Source organism: Dendrobates tinctorius, unplaced genomic scaffold (assembly GCF_039654945.1).
Source record: "Dendrobates tinctorius isolate UK_male_01 unplaced genomic scaffold, ASM3965494v1 ptg000254l, whole genome shotgun sequence".
NCBI lineage: Eukaryota > Metazoa > Chordata > Amphibia > Anura > Dendrobatidae > Dendrobates > Dendrobates tinctorius.
In genome coordinates this window covers 4364019-4377704 of record NW_027361921.1, presented here as the reverse complement: position 1 = coordinate 4377704, position 13686 = coordinate 4364019, and the positions used below count along the sequence as shown (strand labels likewise).

At 37.6% G+C, this 13686-nt stretch overlaps 5 non-coding genes across 5 annotated transcripts; 4 read left to right on the top strand and 1 right to left on the bottom strand.

Annotated features, from left to right (window-relative positions):
* The first annotated feature begins 1332 nt into the window (after positions 1–1332).
* Positions 1333–1406, top strand: TRNAT-AGU (transfer RNA threonine (anticodon AGU)). Its single transcript has one exon. It is a non-coding gene; the product is annotated as a tRNA-Thr (tRNA).
* Positions 1407–2460: 1054 nt separating this feature from the next.
* On the bottom strand, positions 2461–2542 carry TRNAS-GCU (transfer RNA serine (anticodon GCU)). The gene has a single exon. It is a non-coding gene; the product is annotated as a tRNA-Ser (tRNA).
* Positions 2543–4993: 2451 nt separating this feature from the next.
* Positions 4994–5067, top strand: TRNAT-AGU (transfer RNA threonine (anticodon AGU)). The gene has a single exon. It is a non-coding gene; the product is annotated as a tRNA-Thr (tRNA).
* Positions 5068–6759: 1692 nt separating this feature from the next.
* Positions 6760–6833, top strand: TRNAT-AGU (transfer RNA threonine (anticodon AGU)). Its single transcript has one exon. It is a non-coding gene; the product is annotated as a tRNA-Thr (tRNA).
* Positions 6834–12619: 5786 nt separating this feature from the next.
* Positions 12620–12693, top strand: TRNAT-AGU (transfer RNA threonine (anticodon AGU)). Its single transcript has one exon. It is a non-coding gene; the product is annotated as a tRNA-Thr (tRNA).
* Positions 12694–13686: the final 993 nt, after the last annotated feature.

Genomic DNA, 13686 nt, shown 5'->3' with positions numbered 1-13686 from the left:
TTGTCTTAGTTGGTCAAAGAGCCTGTTTAGTAAACAGAAAATCTTGAATTTGAATGCCAGCAGTCCTCTTCCTTCTTTATCTCAGTTTAGGGCTGTTTAACTCTCTAAGCAGGCTTTCTAATGTATCACACCTGTTTGTCCTTTGTCTTAGTTGGTCAAAGAGCCTATTTAGTAAATGGAAAATCTTGAATTTGAATGCCAGCAGTCCTTTTCCTTCTTTATCTCAGTTTAGGGCTGTTTAACTCTCTAAGCAGGCTTTTTAATGTTTCGCACCTGTTTGTCCTTTGGCTTAGTTGGTCAAAGAGCCTATTTAGTAAAAGGAAAATCTTGATTTTGAATGTCAGCAGTGCTTTCTATTCTTCATCTCATTTTGTGGGTTTTTACCCCAAAAAGAGGACTTTTACTCTTGTTTGTCATCAAATATTAATTTCCCACAGCCCTAATATAGTGCAATTGAGAAAAAAAATTGTCTGCTGTTGAAACACTTTAAAAGGAATTAGAGGATATAATTTTCTTTACAGAATATAGGATGGCATCAAGCTTTACAAATTAAAGCGAGTGGATTTACAGATCTGACTCTGCAAAGTTTGATAGCAGCACAGGAGTATTGTAAACTTTCATGCTTGAAGTGTCCACCGCTTGGGTTAAAAATGAAAACCAAACCATTCAACACGAAAGAAGAAGCAGATTAATCCGACGAGGATGGGATTCGAACCCATGCATGCAGAGCACAATGGATTAGCAGTCCATCGCCTGAACCACTCGGCCACTTCTTCTACATAGCACCTGTGCGTTTAGGTGGGAAGATGTTGAGAGGGTTTTTACCAGTCAGTGTTTTTTCACTGAAGATTGTATGTTGGCTTTTGTCAGAGTTGCCTTATCTCGTCAACTACAGTGCCTGTTGTTTGAAGTTAGCTTGGGGAAAACTCTATCAGAAATGAACCAGTGCTGAGGTTTTTAATATCAATTAGTCATAATTTTTCCTCCTTTTGGTTTTGCCATGGCATTTCTTCAATCTGTCTATTCTGTGTCATAACTTGGAAGCAAAACAAGTCCCAAATTTCAGCTGTGCTAAAAGATGGCTCATTCAATTGCAAAACTTCAAAGCCTTTGTCCTCGATACAGCTTCTGTAAATTTGTCAGTCTTTTAAATGAATGCTCTTCAAAATTTACTTGGCTTCTTAAGTGTTATGACTGAGATTGAAATCTTACTCCATGTTTCTGCTCTACGTGGAATGGAACTCAAGCTCAATATTATTTTGCTGCGCTAACCAGTTGAATGTTCGATTGGTGCTTCAATCTTCCTTGGATTTCAAATGCATTCCATCTTCTGGTGCTGTGGCTTAGTTGGTTAAAGCGCCTGTCTAGTAAACAGGAGATCCTGAGTTCGAATCTCAGCAGTGCCTTGTTTTCATCTCCTCACAAAGAAGCTTCCTATCTTAAAAATAGGTGTTTCACTTGCGACTGATAGTGCAATTGTGAGATTAAAAATCTCTTCTACCTAAGAGATATAAAGGAAGAAAGATGGCTTCAAGCATGACAATGTAAAACCAGTTGATTTAGTTTTGAAATGTATCCTTTCTATGCATCTCTAATCCGTTTATCCAATGTATCTCACCTTTATGTCCTTTGGCTTAGTTGGTCAAAGAGCCTGTTTAGTAAACAGAAAATCTTGAATTTGAATGCCAGCTATTCTTTCTTTATGTCAGTTTGGGGCTTCTTAACTCTCTAAGCAGGCTTTCTAATGTATCACACCTATTTGTCCTTTGTCTTAGGTGGTCAAAGAGCCTGTTTAGTAAACAGAAAATCTTGAATTTGAATGCCAGCAGTCCTCTTCCTTCTTTATCTCAGTTTAGGGCTGTTTAACTCTCTAAGCAGGCTTTCTAATGTATCACACCTGTTTGTCCTTTGTCTTAGTTGGTCAAAGAGCCTATTTAGTAAATGGAAAATCTTGAATTTGAATGCCAGCAGTCCTTTTCCTTCTTTATCTCAGTTTAGGGCTGTTTAACTCTCTAAGCAGGCTTTTTAATGTTTCGCACCTGTTTGTCCTTTGGCTTAGTTGGTCAAAGAGCCTATTTAGTAAAAGGAAAATCTTGATTTTGAATGTCAGCAGTGCTTTCTATTCTTCATCTCATTTTGTGGGTTTTTACCCCAAAAAGAGGACTTTTACTCTTGTTTGTCATCAAATATTAATTTCCCACAGCCCTAATATAATGCAATTGAGAAAAAAAATTGTCTGCTGTTGAAACACTTTAAAAGGAATTAGAGGATATAATTTTCTTTACAGAATATAGGATGGCATCAAGCTTTACAAATTAAAACGAGTGGATTTACAGATCTGACTCTGCAAAGTTTGATAGCAGCACAGGAGTATTGTAAACTTTCATGCTTGAAGTGTCCACCACTTGGGTTAAAAATGAAAACCAAACCATTCAACACGAAAGAAGAAGCAGATTAATACGACGAGGATGGGATTCGAACCCATGCATGCAGAGCACAATGGATTAGCAGTCCATCGCCTTAACCACTCGGCCACCTCATCTACATAGCACCCATGCATTTAGGTGGGAAGATGTTGAGAGGGTTTTTACCAGTCAGTGTTTTTTCACTGAAGATTGTATTTTGGCTTTTGTCAGAGTTGCCTTATCTCGTCAACTACAGTGCCTGTTGTTTGAAGTTAGCTTGGGGAAAACTCTATCAGAAATGAACCAGTGCTGAGGTTTTTAATATCAATTAGTCATAATTTTTCCTCCTTTTGGTTTTGCCATGGCATTTCTTCAATCTGTCTATTCTGTGTCATAACTTGGAAGCAAAACAAGTCCCAAATTTCAGCTGTGCTAAAAGATGGCTCATTCAATTGCAAAACTTCAAAGCCTTTGTCCTCGATACAGCTTCTGTAAATTTGTCAGTCTTTTAAATGAATGCTTTTCAAAATTTACTTGGCTTCTTAAGTGTTATGACTGAGATTGAAATCTTACTCCATGTTTCTGCTCTACGTGGAATGGAACTCAAGCTCAATATTATTTTGCTGCGCTAACCAGTTGAATGTTCGATTGGTGCTTCAATCTTCCTTGGATTTCAAATGCATTCCATCTTCTGGTCCTGTGGCTTAGTTGGTTAAAGCGCCTGTCTAGTAAACAGGAGATCCTGAGTTCGAATCTCAGCAGTGCCTTGTTTTCATCTCCTCACAAAGAAGCTTCCTATCTTAAAAATAGGTGTTTCATTTGCGACTGATAGTGCAATTGTGAGATTAAAAATCTCTTCTACCTAAGAGATATAAAGGAAGAAAGATGGCTTCAAGCATGACAATGTAAAACCAGTTGATTTAGTTTTGAAATGCATCTCTAATCCGTTTATCCAATGTATCTCACCTTTATGTCCTTTGGCTTAGTTGGTCAAAGAGCCTGTTTAGTAAACAGAAAATCTTGAATTTGAATGCCAGCTATTCTTTCTTTATGTCAGTTTGGGGCTTCTTAACTCTCTAAGCAGGCTTTCTAATGTATCACACCTATTTGTCCTTTGTCTTAGTTGGTCAAAGAGCCTGTTTAGTAAACAGAAAATCTTGAATTTGAATGCCAGCAGTGCTATTCTTTCTTTATGTCAGTTTGGGGCTTCTTAACTCTCTAAGCAGGCTTTCTAATGTATCACACCTGTTTGTCCTTTGTCTTAGTTGGTCAAAGAGCCTGTTTAGTAAACAGAAAATCTTGAATTTGAATGCCAGCAGTCCTCTTCCTTCTTTATCTCAGTTTAGGGCTGTTTAACTCTCTAAGCAGGCTTTCTAATGTATCACACCTGTTTGTCCTTTGTCTTAGTTGGTCAAAGAGCCTATTTAGTAAATGGAAAATCTTGAATTTGAATGCCAGCAGTCCTTTTCCTTCTTTATCTCAGTTTAGGGCTGTTTAACTCTCTAAGCAGGCTTTTTAATGTTTCGCACCTGTTTGTCCTTTGGCTTAGTTGGTCAAAGAGCCTATTTAGTAAAAGGAAAATCTTGATTTTGAATGTCAGCAGTGCTTTCTATTCTTCATCTCATTTTGTGGGTTTTTACCCTAAAAAGAGGACTTTTACTCTTGTTTGTCATCAAATATTAATTTCCCACAGCCCTAATATAGTGCAATTGAGAAAAAAAATTGTCTGCTGTTGAAACACTTTAAAAGGAATTAGAGGATATAATTTTCTTTACAGAATATAGGATGGCATCAAGCTTTACAAATTAAAACCAGTGGATTTACAGATCTGACTCTGCAAAGTTTGATAGCAGCACAGGAGTATTGTAAACTTTCATGCTTGAAGTGCCCACCGCTTGGGTTAAAAATGAAAACCAAACCATTCAACATGAAAGAAGAAGCAGATTAATCTGACGAGGATGTGACTCGAACCCATGCATGCAGAGCACAATTGATTAGCAGTCCATCGCCTTAACCACTCGGCCACTTCTTCTACATAGTACCTGTGCGTTTAGGTGGGAAGATGTTGAGAGGGTTTTTACCAGTCAGTGTTTTTTCACTGAAGATTGTATGTTGGCTTTTGTCAGAGTTGCCTTATCTCGTCAACTACAGTGCCTGTTGTTTGAAGTTAGCTTGGGGAAAACTCTATCAGAAATGAACCAGTGCTGAGGTTTTTAATATCAATTAGTCATAATTTTTCCTCCTTTTGGTTTTGCCATGGCATTTCTTCAATCTGTCTATTCTGTGTCATAACTTGGAAGCAAAACAAGTCCCAAATTTCAGCTGTGCTAAAAGATGGCTCATTCAATTGCAAAACTTCAAAGCCTTTGTCCTCGATACAGCTTCTGTAAATTTGTCAGTCTTTTAAATGAATGCTCTTCAAAATTTACTTGGCTTCTTAAGTGTTATGACTGAGATTGAAATCTTATTCCATGTTTCTGCTCTACGTGGAATGGAACTCAAGCTCAATATTATTTTGCTGCGCTAACCAGTTGAATGTTCGATTGGTGCTTCAATCTTCCTTGGATTTCAAATGCATTCCATCTTCTGGTGCTGTGGCTTAGTTGGTTAAAGCGCCTGTCTAGTAAACAGGAGATCCTGAGTTCGAATCTCAGCAGTGCCTTGTTTTCGTCTCCTCACAAAGAAGCTTCCTATCTTAAAAATAGGTGTTTCACTTGCGACTGATAGTGCAATTGTGAGATTAAAAATCTCTTCTACCTAAGAGATATAAAGGAAGAAAGATGGCTTCAAGCATGACAATGTAAAACCAGTTGATTTAGTTTTGAAATGCATCCTTTCTATGCATCTCTAATCCGTTTATCCAATGTATCTCACCTTTATGTCCTTTGGCTTAGTTGGTCAAAGAGCCTGTTTAGTAAACAGAAAATCTTGAATTTGAATGCCAGCTATTCTTTCTTTATGTCAGTTTGGGGCTTCTTAACTCTCTAAGCAGGCTTTCTAATGTATCACACCTGTTTGTCCTTTGTCTTAGTTGGTCAAAGAGCCTGTTTAGTAAACAGAAAATCTTGAATTTGAATGCCAGCAGTCCTCTTCCTTCTTTATCTCAGTTTAGGGCTGTTTAACTCTCTAAGCAGGCTTTCTAATGTATCACACCTGTTTGTCCTTTGTCTTAGTAGGTCAAAGAGCCTATTTAGTAAATGGAAAATCTTGAATTTGAATGCCAGCAGTCCTTTTCCTTCTTTATCTCAGTTTAGGGCTGTTTAACTCTCTAAGCAGGCTTTTTAATGTTTCGCACCTGTTTGTCCTTTGGCTTAGTTGGTCAAAGAGCCTATTTAGTAAAAGGAAAATCTTGATTTTGAATGTCAGCAGTGCTTTCTATTCTTCATCTCATTTTGTGGGTTTTTACCCCAAAAAGAGGACTTTTACTCTTGTTTGTCATCAAATATTAATTTCCCACAGCCCTAATATAGTGCAATTGAGAAAAAAAATTGTCTGCTGTTGAAACACTTTAAAAGGAATTAGAGGATATAATTTTCTTTACAGAATATAGGATGGCATCAAGCTTTACAAATTAAAACGAGTGGATTTACAGATCTGACTCTGCAAAGTTTGATAGCAGCACAGGAGTATTGTAAACTTTCATGCTTGAAGTGTCCACCACTTGGGTTAAAAATGAAAACCAAACCATTCAACACGAAAGAAGAAGCAGATTAATACGACGAGGATGGGCTTCGAACCCATGCATGCAGAGCACAATGGATTAGCAGTCCATCGCCTTAACCACTCGGCCACCTCATCTACATAGCACCCATGCATTTAGGTGGGAAGATGTTGAGAGGGTTTTTACCAGTCAGTGTTTTTTCACTGAAGATTGTATGTTGGCTTTTGTCAGAGTTGCCTTATCTCGTCAACTACAGTGCCTGTTGTTTGAAGTTAGCTTGGGGAAAACTCTATCAGAAATGAACCAGTGCTGAGGTTTTTAATATCAATTAGTCATAATTTTTCCTCCTTTTGGTTTTGCCATGGCATTTCTTCAATCTGTCTATTCTGTGTCATAACTTGGAAGCAAAACAAGTCCCAAATTTCAGCTGTGCTAAAAGATGGCTCATTCAATTGCAAAACTTCAAAGCCTTTGTCCTCGATACAGCTTCTGTAAATTTGTCAGTCTTTTAAATGAATGCTCTTCAAAATTTACTTCTCTTCTTAAGTGTTATGACTGAGATTGAAATCTTACTCCATGTTTCTGCTCTACGTGGAATGGAACTCAAGCTCAATATTATTTTGCTACGCTAACCAGTTGAATGTTCGATTGGTGCTTCAATCTTCCTTGGATTTCAAATGCATTCCATCTTCTGGTGCTGTGGCTTAGTTGGTTAAAGCGCCTGTCTAGTAAACAGGAGATCCTGAGTTCGAATCTCAGCAGTGCCTTGTTTTCATCTCCTCACAAAGAAGCTTCCTATCTTAAAAATAGGTGTTTCACTTGCGACTGATAGTGCAATTGTGAGATTAAAAGTCTCTTCTACCTAAGAGATATAAAGGAAGAAAGATGGCTTCAAGCATGACAATGTAAAACCAGTTGATTTATTTTTGAAATGCATCCTTTCTATGCATCTCTAATCCGTTTATCCAATGTATCTCACCTTTATGTCCTTTGGCTTAGTTGGTCAAAGAGCCTGTTTAGTAAACAGAAAATCTTGAATTTGAATGCCAGCTATTCTTTCTTTATGTCAGTTTGGGGCTTCTTAACTCTCTAAGCAGGCTTTCTAATGTATCACACCTGTTTGTCCTTTGTCTTAGTTGGTCAAAGAGCCTGTTTAGTAAACAGAAAATCTTGAATTTGAATGCCAGCAGTCCTCTTCCTTCTTTATCTCAGTTTAGGGCTGTTTAACTCTCTAAGCAGGCTTTCTAATGTATCACACCTGTTTGTCCTTTGTCTTAGTAGGTCAAAGAGCCTATTTAGTAAATGGAAAATCTTGAATTTGAATGCCAGCAGTCCTTTTCCTTCTTTATCTCAGTTTAGGGCTGTTTAACTCTCTAAGCAGGCTTTTTAATGTTTCGCACCTGTTTGTCCTTTGGCTTAGTTGGTCAAAGAGCCTATTTAGTAAAAGGAAAATCTTGATTTTGAATGTCAGCAGTGCTTTCTATTCTTCATCTCATTTTGTGGGTTTTTACCCCAAAAAGAGGACTTTTACTCTTGTTTGTCATCAAATATTAATTTCCCACAGCCCTAATATAGTGCAATTGAGAAAAAAAATTGTCTGCTGTTGAAACACTTTAAAAGGAATTAGAGGATATAATTTTCTTTACAGAATATAGGATGGCATCAAGCTTTACAAATTAAAACGAGTGGATTTACAGATCTGACTCTGCAAAGTTTGATAGCAGCACAGGAGTATTGTAAACTTTCATGCTTGAAGTGTCCACCACTTGGGTTAAAAATGAAAACCAAACCATTCAACACGAAAGAAGAAGCAGATTAATACGACGAGGATGGGCTTCGAACCCATGCATGCAGAGCACAATGGATTAGCAGTCCATCGCCTTAACCACTCGGCCACCTCATCTACATAGCACCCATGCATTTAGGTGGGAAGATGTTGAGAGGGTTTTTACCAGTCAGTGTTTTTTCACTGAAGATTGTATGTTGGCTTTTGTCAGAGTTGCCTTATCTCGTCAACTACAGTGCCTGTTGTTTGAAGTTAGCTTGGGGAAAACTCTATCAGAAATGAACCAGTGCTGAGGTTTTTAATATCAATTAGTCATAATTTTTCCTCCTTTTGGTTTTGCCATGGCATTTCTTCAATCTGTCTATTCTGTGTCATAACTTGGAAGCAAAACAAGTCCCAAATTTCAGCTGTGCTAAAAGATGGCTCATTCAATTGCAAAACTTCAAAGCCTTTGTCCTCGATACAGCTTCTGTAAATTTGTCAGTCTTTTAAATGAATGCTCTTCAAAATTTACTTGGCTTCTTAAGTGTTATGACTGAGATTGAAATCTTACTCCATGTTTCTGCTCTACGTGGAATGGAACTCAAGCTCAATATTATTTTGCTGCGCTAACCAGTTGAATGTTCGATTGGTGCTTCAATCTTCCTTGGATTTCAAATGCATTCCATCTTCTGGTGCTGTGGCTTAGTTGGTTAAAGTGCCTGTCTAGTAAACAGGAGATCCTGAGTTCGAATCTCAGCAGTGCCTTGTTTTCATCTCCTCACAAAGAAGCTTCCTATCTTAAAAATAGGTGTTTCACTTGCGACTGATAGTGCAATTGTGAGATTAAAAATCTCTTCTACCTAAGAGATATAAAGGAAGAAAGATGGCTTCAAGCATGACAATGTAAAACCAGTTGATTTAGTTTTGAAATGCATCCTTTCTATGCATCTCTAATGCATATCCAATGTATCTCACCTTTATGTCCTTTGGCTTAGTTGGTCAAAGAGCCTGTTTAGTAAACAGAAAATCTTGAATTTGAATGCCAGCTATTCTTTCTTTATGTCAGTTTGGGGCTTCTTAACTCTCTAAGCAGGCTTTCTAATGTATCACACCTATTTGTCCTTTGTCTTAGTTGGTCAAAGAGCCTGTTTAGTAAACAGAAAATCTTGAATTTGAATGCCAGCAGTGCTATTCTTTCTTTATGTAAGTTTGGGGCTTCTTAACTCTCTAAGCAGGCTTTCTAATGTATCACACCTGTTTGTCCTTTGTCTTAGTTGGTCAAAGAGCCTGTTTAGTAAACAGAAAATCTTGAATTTGAATGCCAGCAGTCCTCTTCCTTCTTTATCTCAGTTTGTTGGCTGTTTAACTCTCTAAGCAGGCTTTCTAATGTATCACACCTGTTTGTCCTTTGTCTTAGTTGGTCAAAGAGCCTATTTAGTAAATGGAAAATCTTGAATTTGAATGCCAGCAGTCCTTTTCCTTCTTTATCTCAGTTTAGGGCTGTTTAACTCTCTAAGCAGGCTTTCTAATGTATCACACCTGTTTGTCCTTTGTCTTAGTTGGTCAAAGAGCCTATTTAGTAAATGGAAAATCTTGAATTTGAATGCCAGCAGTCCTTTTCCTTCTTTATCTCAGTTTAGGGCTGTTTAACTCTCTAAGCAGGCTTTTTAATGTTTCGCACCTGTTTGTCCTTTGGCTTAGTTGGTCAAAGAGCCTATTTAGTAAAAGGAAAATCTTGATTTTGAATGTCAGCAGTGCTTTCTATTCTTCATCTCATTTTGTGGGTTTTTACCCCAAAAAGAGGACTTTTACTCTTGTTTGTCATCAAATATTAATTTCCCACAGCCCTAATATAGTGCAATTGAGAAAAAAAATTGTCTGCTGTTGAAACACTTTAAAAGGAATTAGAGGATATAATTTTCTTTACAGAATATAGGATGGCATCAAGCTTTACAAATTAAAACGAGTGGATTTACAGATCTGACTCTGCAAAGTTTGATAGCAGCACAGGAGTATTGTAAACTTTCATGCTTGAAGTGTCCACCACTTGGGTTAAAAATGAAAACCAAACCATTCAACATGAAAGAAGAAGCAGATTAATCCAACGAGGATGGGATTCGAACCCATGCATGCAGAGCACAATGGATTAGCAATGGATAACCACTCGGCCACCTCATCTACATAGCACCCGTGCGTTTAGGTGGGAAGATGTTGAGAGGGTTTTTACCAGTCAGTGTTTTTTCACTGAAGATTGTATGTTGGCTTTTGTCAGAGTTGCCTTATCCCGTCAACTACAGTGCCTGTTGTTTGAAGTTAGCTTGGGGAAAACTCTATCAGAAATGAACCAGTGCTGAGGTTTTTAATATCAATTAGTCATAATTTTTCCTCCTTTTGGTTTTGCCATGGCATTTCTTCAATCTGTCTATTCTGTGTCATAACTTGGAAGCAAAACAAGTCCCAAATTTCAGCTGTGCTAAAAGATGGCTCATTCAATTGCAAAACTTCAAAGCCTTTGTCCTCGATACAGCTTCTGTAAATTTGTCAGTCTTTTAAATGAATGCTTTTCAAAATTTACTTGGCTTCTTAAGTGTTATGACTGAGATTGAAATCTTACTCCATGTTTCTGCTCTACGTGGAATGGAACTCAAGCTCAATATTATTTTGCTGCGCTAACCAGTTGAATGTTCGATTGGTGCTTCAATCTTCCTTGGATTTCAAATGCATTCCATCTTCTGGTCCTGTGGCTTAGTTGGTTAAAGCGCCTGTCTAGTAAACAGGAGATCCTGAGTTCGAATCTCAGCAGTGCCTTGTTTTCATCTCCTCACAAAGAAGCTTCCTATCTTAAAAATAGGTGTTTCATTTGCGACTGATAGTGCAATTGTGAGATTAAAAATCTCTTCTACCTAAGAGATATAAAGGAAGAAAGATGGCTTCAAGCATGACAATGTAAAACCAGTTGATTTAGTTTTGAAATGCATCCTTTCTATGCATCTCTAATCCGTTTATCCAATGTATCTCACCTTTATGTCCTTTGGCTTAGTTGGTCAAAGAGCCTGTTTAGTAAACAGAAAATCTTGAATTTGAATGCCAGCTAATCTTTCTTTATGTCAGTTTGGGGCTTCTTAACTCTCTAAGCAGGCTTTCTAATGTATCACACCTATTTGTCCTTTGTCTTAGTTGGTCAAAGAGCCTGTTTAGTAAACAGAAAATCTTGAATTTGAATGCCAGCAGTGCTATTCTTTCTTTATGTAAGTTTGGGGCTTCTTAACTCTCTAAGCAGGCTTTCTAATGTATCACACCTGTTTGTCCTTTGTCTTAGTTGGTCAAAGAGCCTGTTTAGTAAACAGAAAATCTTGAATTTGAATGCCAGCAGTCCTCTTCCTTCTTTATCTCAGTTTGTTGGCTGTTTAACTCTCTAAGCAGGCTTTCTAATGTATCACACCTGTTTGTCCTTTGTCTTAGTTGGTCAAAGAGCCTATTTAGTAAATGGAAAATCTTGAATTTGAATGCCAGCAGTCCTTTTCCTTCTTTATCTCAGTTTAGGGCTGTTTAACTCTCTAAGCAGGCTTTCTAATGTATCACACCTGTTTGTCCTTTGTCTTAGTTGGTCAAAGAGCCTATTTAGTAAATGGAAAATCTTGAATTTGAATGCCAGCAGTCCTTTTCCTTCTTTATCTCAGTTTAGGGCTGTTTAACTCTCTAAGCAGGCTTTTTAATGTTTCGCACCTGTTTGTCCTTTGGCTTAGTTGGTCAAAGAGCCTATTTAGTAAAAGGAAAATCTTGATTTTGAATGTCAGCAGTGCTTTCTATTCTTCATCTCATTTTGTGGGTTTTTACCCCAAAAAGAGGACTTTTACTCTTGTTTGTCATCAAATATTAATTTCCCACAGCCCTAATATAGTGCAATTGAGAAAAAAAATTGTCTGCTGTTGAAACACTTTAAAAGGAATTAGAGGATATAATTTTCTTTACAGAATATAGGATGGCATCAAGCTTTACAAATTAAAACGAGTGGATTTACAGATCTGACGCTGCAAAGTTTGATAGCAGCACAGGAGTATTGTAAACTTTCATGCTTCAAGTGTCCACCGCTTGGGTTAAAAATGAAAACCAAACCATTCAACACGAAAGAAGAAGCAGATTAATCCGACGACGATGGGATTCGAACCCATGCATGCAGAGCACAATGGATTAGCAGTCCATCACCTTAACCACTCGGCCACCTCGTCTACATAACGCCCGTGCGTTTAGGTGGGAAGATGTTGAGAGGGTTTTTACCAGTCAGTGTTTTTTCACTGAAGATTGTATGTTGGCTTTTCTCAGAGTTGCCTTATCTTGTCAACTACAGTGCCTGTTGTTTGAAGTTAGCTTGGGGAAAACTCTATCAGAAATGAACCAGTGCTGAGGTTTTTAATATCAATTAGTCATAATTTTTCCTCCTTTTGGTTTTGCCATGGCATTTCTTCAATCTGTCTATTCTGTGTCATAACTTGGAAGCAAAACAAGTCCCAAATTTCAGCTGTGCTAAAAGATGGCTCATTCAATTGCAAAACTTCAAAGCCTTTGTCCTCGATACAGCTTCTGTAAATTTGTCAGTCTTTTAAATGAATGCTCTTCAAAATTTACTTGGCTTCTTAAGTGTTATGACTGAGATTGAAATCTTACTCCATGTTTCTGCTCTACGTGGAATGGAACTCAAGCTCAATATTATTTTGCTGCGCTAACCAGTTGAATGTTCGATTGGTGCTTCAATCTTCCTTGGATTTCAAATGCATTCCATCTTCTGGTGCTGTGGCTTAGTTGGTTAAAGCGCCTGTCTAGTAAACAGGAGATCCTGAGTTCGAATCTCAGCAGTGCCTTGTTTTCATCTCCTCACAAAGAAGCTTCCTATCTTAAAAATAGGTGTTTCACTTGCGACTGATAGTGCAATTGTGAGATTAAAAATCTCTTCTACCTAAGAGATATAAAGGAAGAAAGATGGCTTCAAGCATGACAATGTAAAACCAGTTGATTTAGTTTTGAAATGCATCCTTTCTATGCATCTCTAATCCGTTTATCCAATGTATCTCACCTTTATGTCCTTTGGCTTAGTTGGTCAAAGAGCCTGTTTAGTAAACAGAAAATCTTGAATTTGAAAGCCAGCTATTCTTTCTTTATGTCAGTTTGGGGCTTCTTAACTCTCTAAGCAGGCTTTCTAATGTATCACACCTATTTGTCCTTTGTCTTAGTTGGTCAAAGAGCCTGTTTAGTAAACAGAAAATCTTGAATTTGAATGCCAGCAGTGCTATTCTTTCTTTATGTCAGTTTGGGGCTTCTTAACTCTCTAAGCAGGCTTTCTAATGTATCACACCTGTTTGTCCTTTGTCTTAGTTGGTCAAAGAGCCTGTTTAGTAAACAGAAAATCTTGAATTTGAATGCCAGCAGTCCTCTTCCTTCTTTATCTCAGTTTAGGGCTGTTTAACTCTCTAAGCAGGCTTTCTAATGTATCACACCTGTTTGTCCTTTGTCTTAGTTGGTCAAAGAGCCTATTTAGTAAATGGAAAATCTTGAATTTGAATGCCAGCAGTCCTTTTCCTTCTTTATCTCAGTTTAGGGCTGTTTAACTCTCTAAGCAGGCTTTTTAATGTTTCGCACCTGTTTGTCCTTTGGCTTAGTTGGTCAAAGAGCCTATTTAGTAAAAGGAAAATCTTGATTTTGAATGTCAGCAGTGCTTTCTATTCTTCATCTCATTTTGTGGGTTTTTACCCCAAAAAGAGGACTTTTACTCTTGTTTGTCATCAAATATTAATTTCCCACAGCCCTAATATAGTGCAATTGAGAAAAAAAATTGTCTGCTGTTGAAACACTTTAAA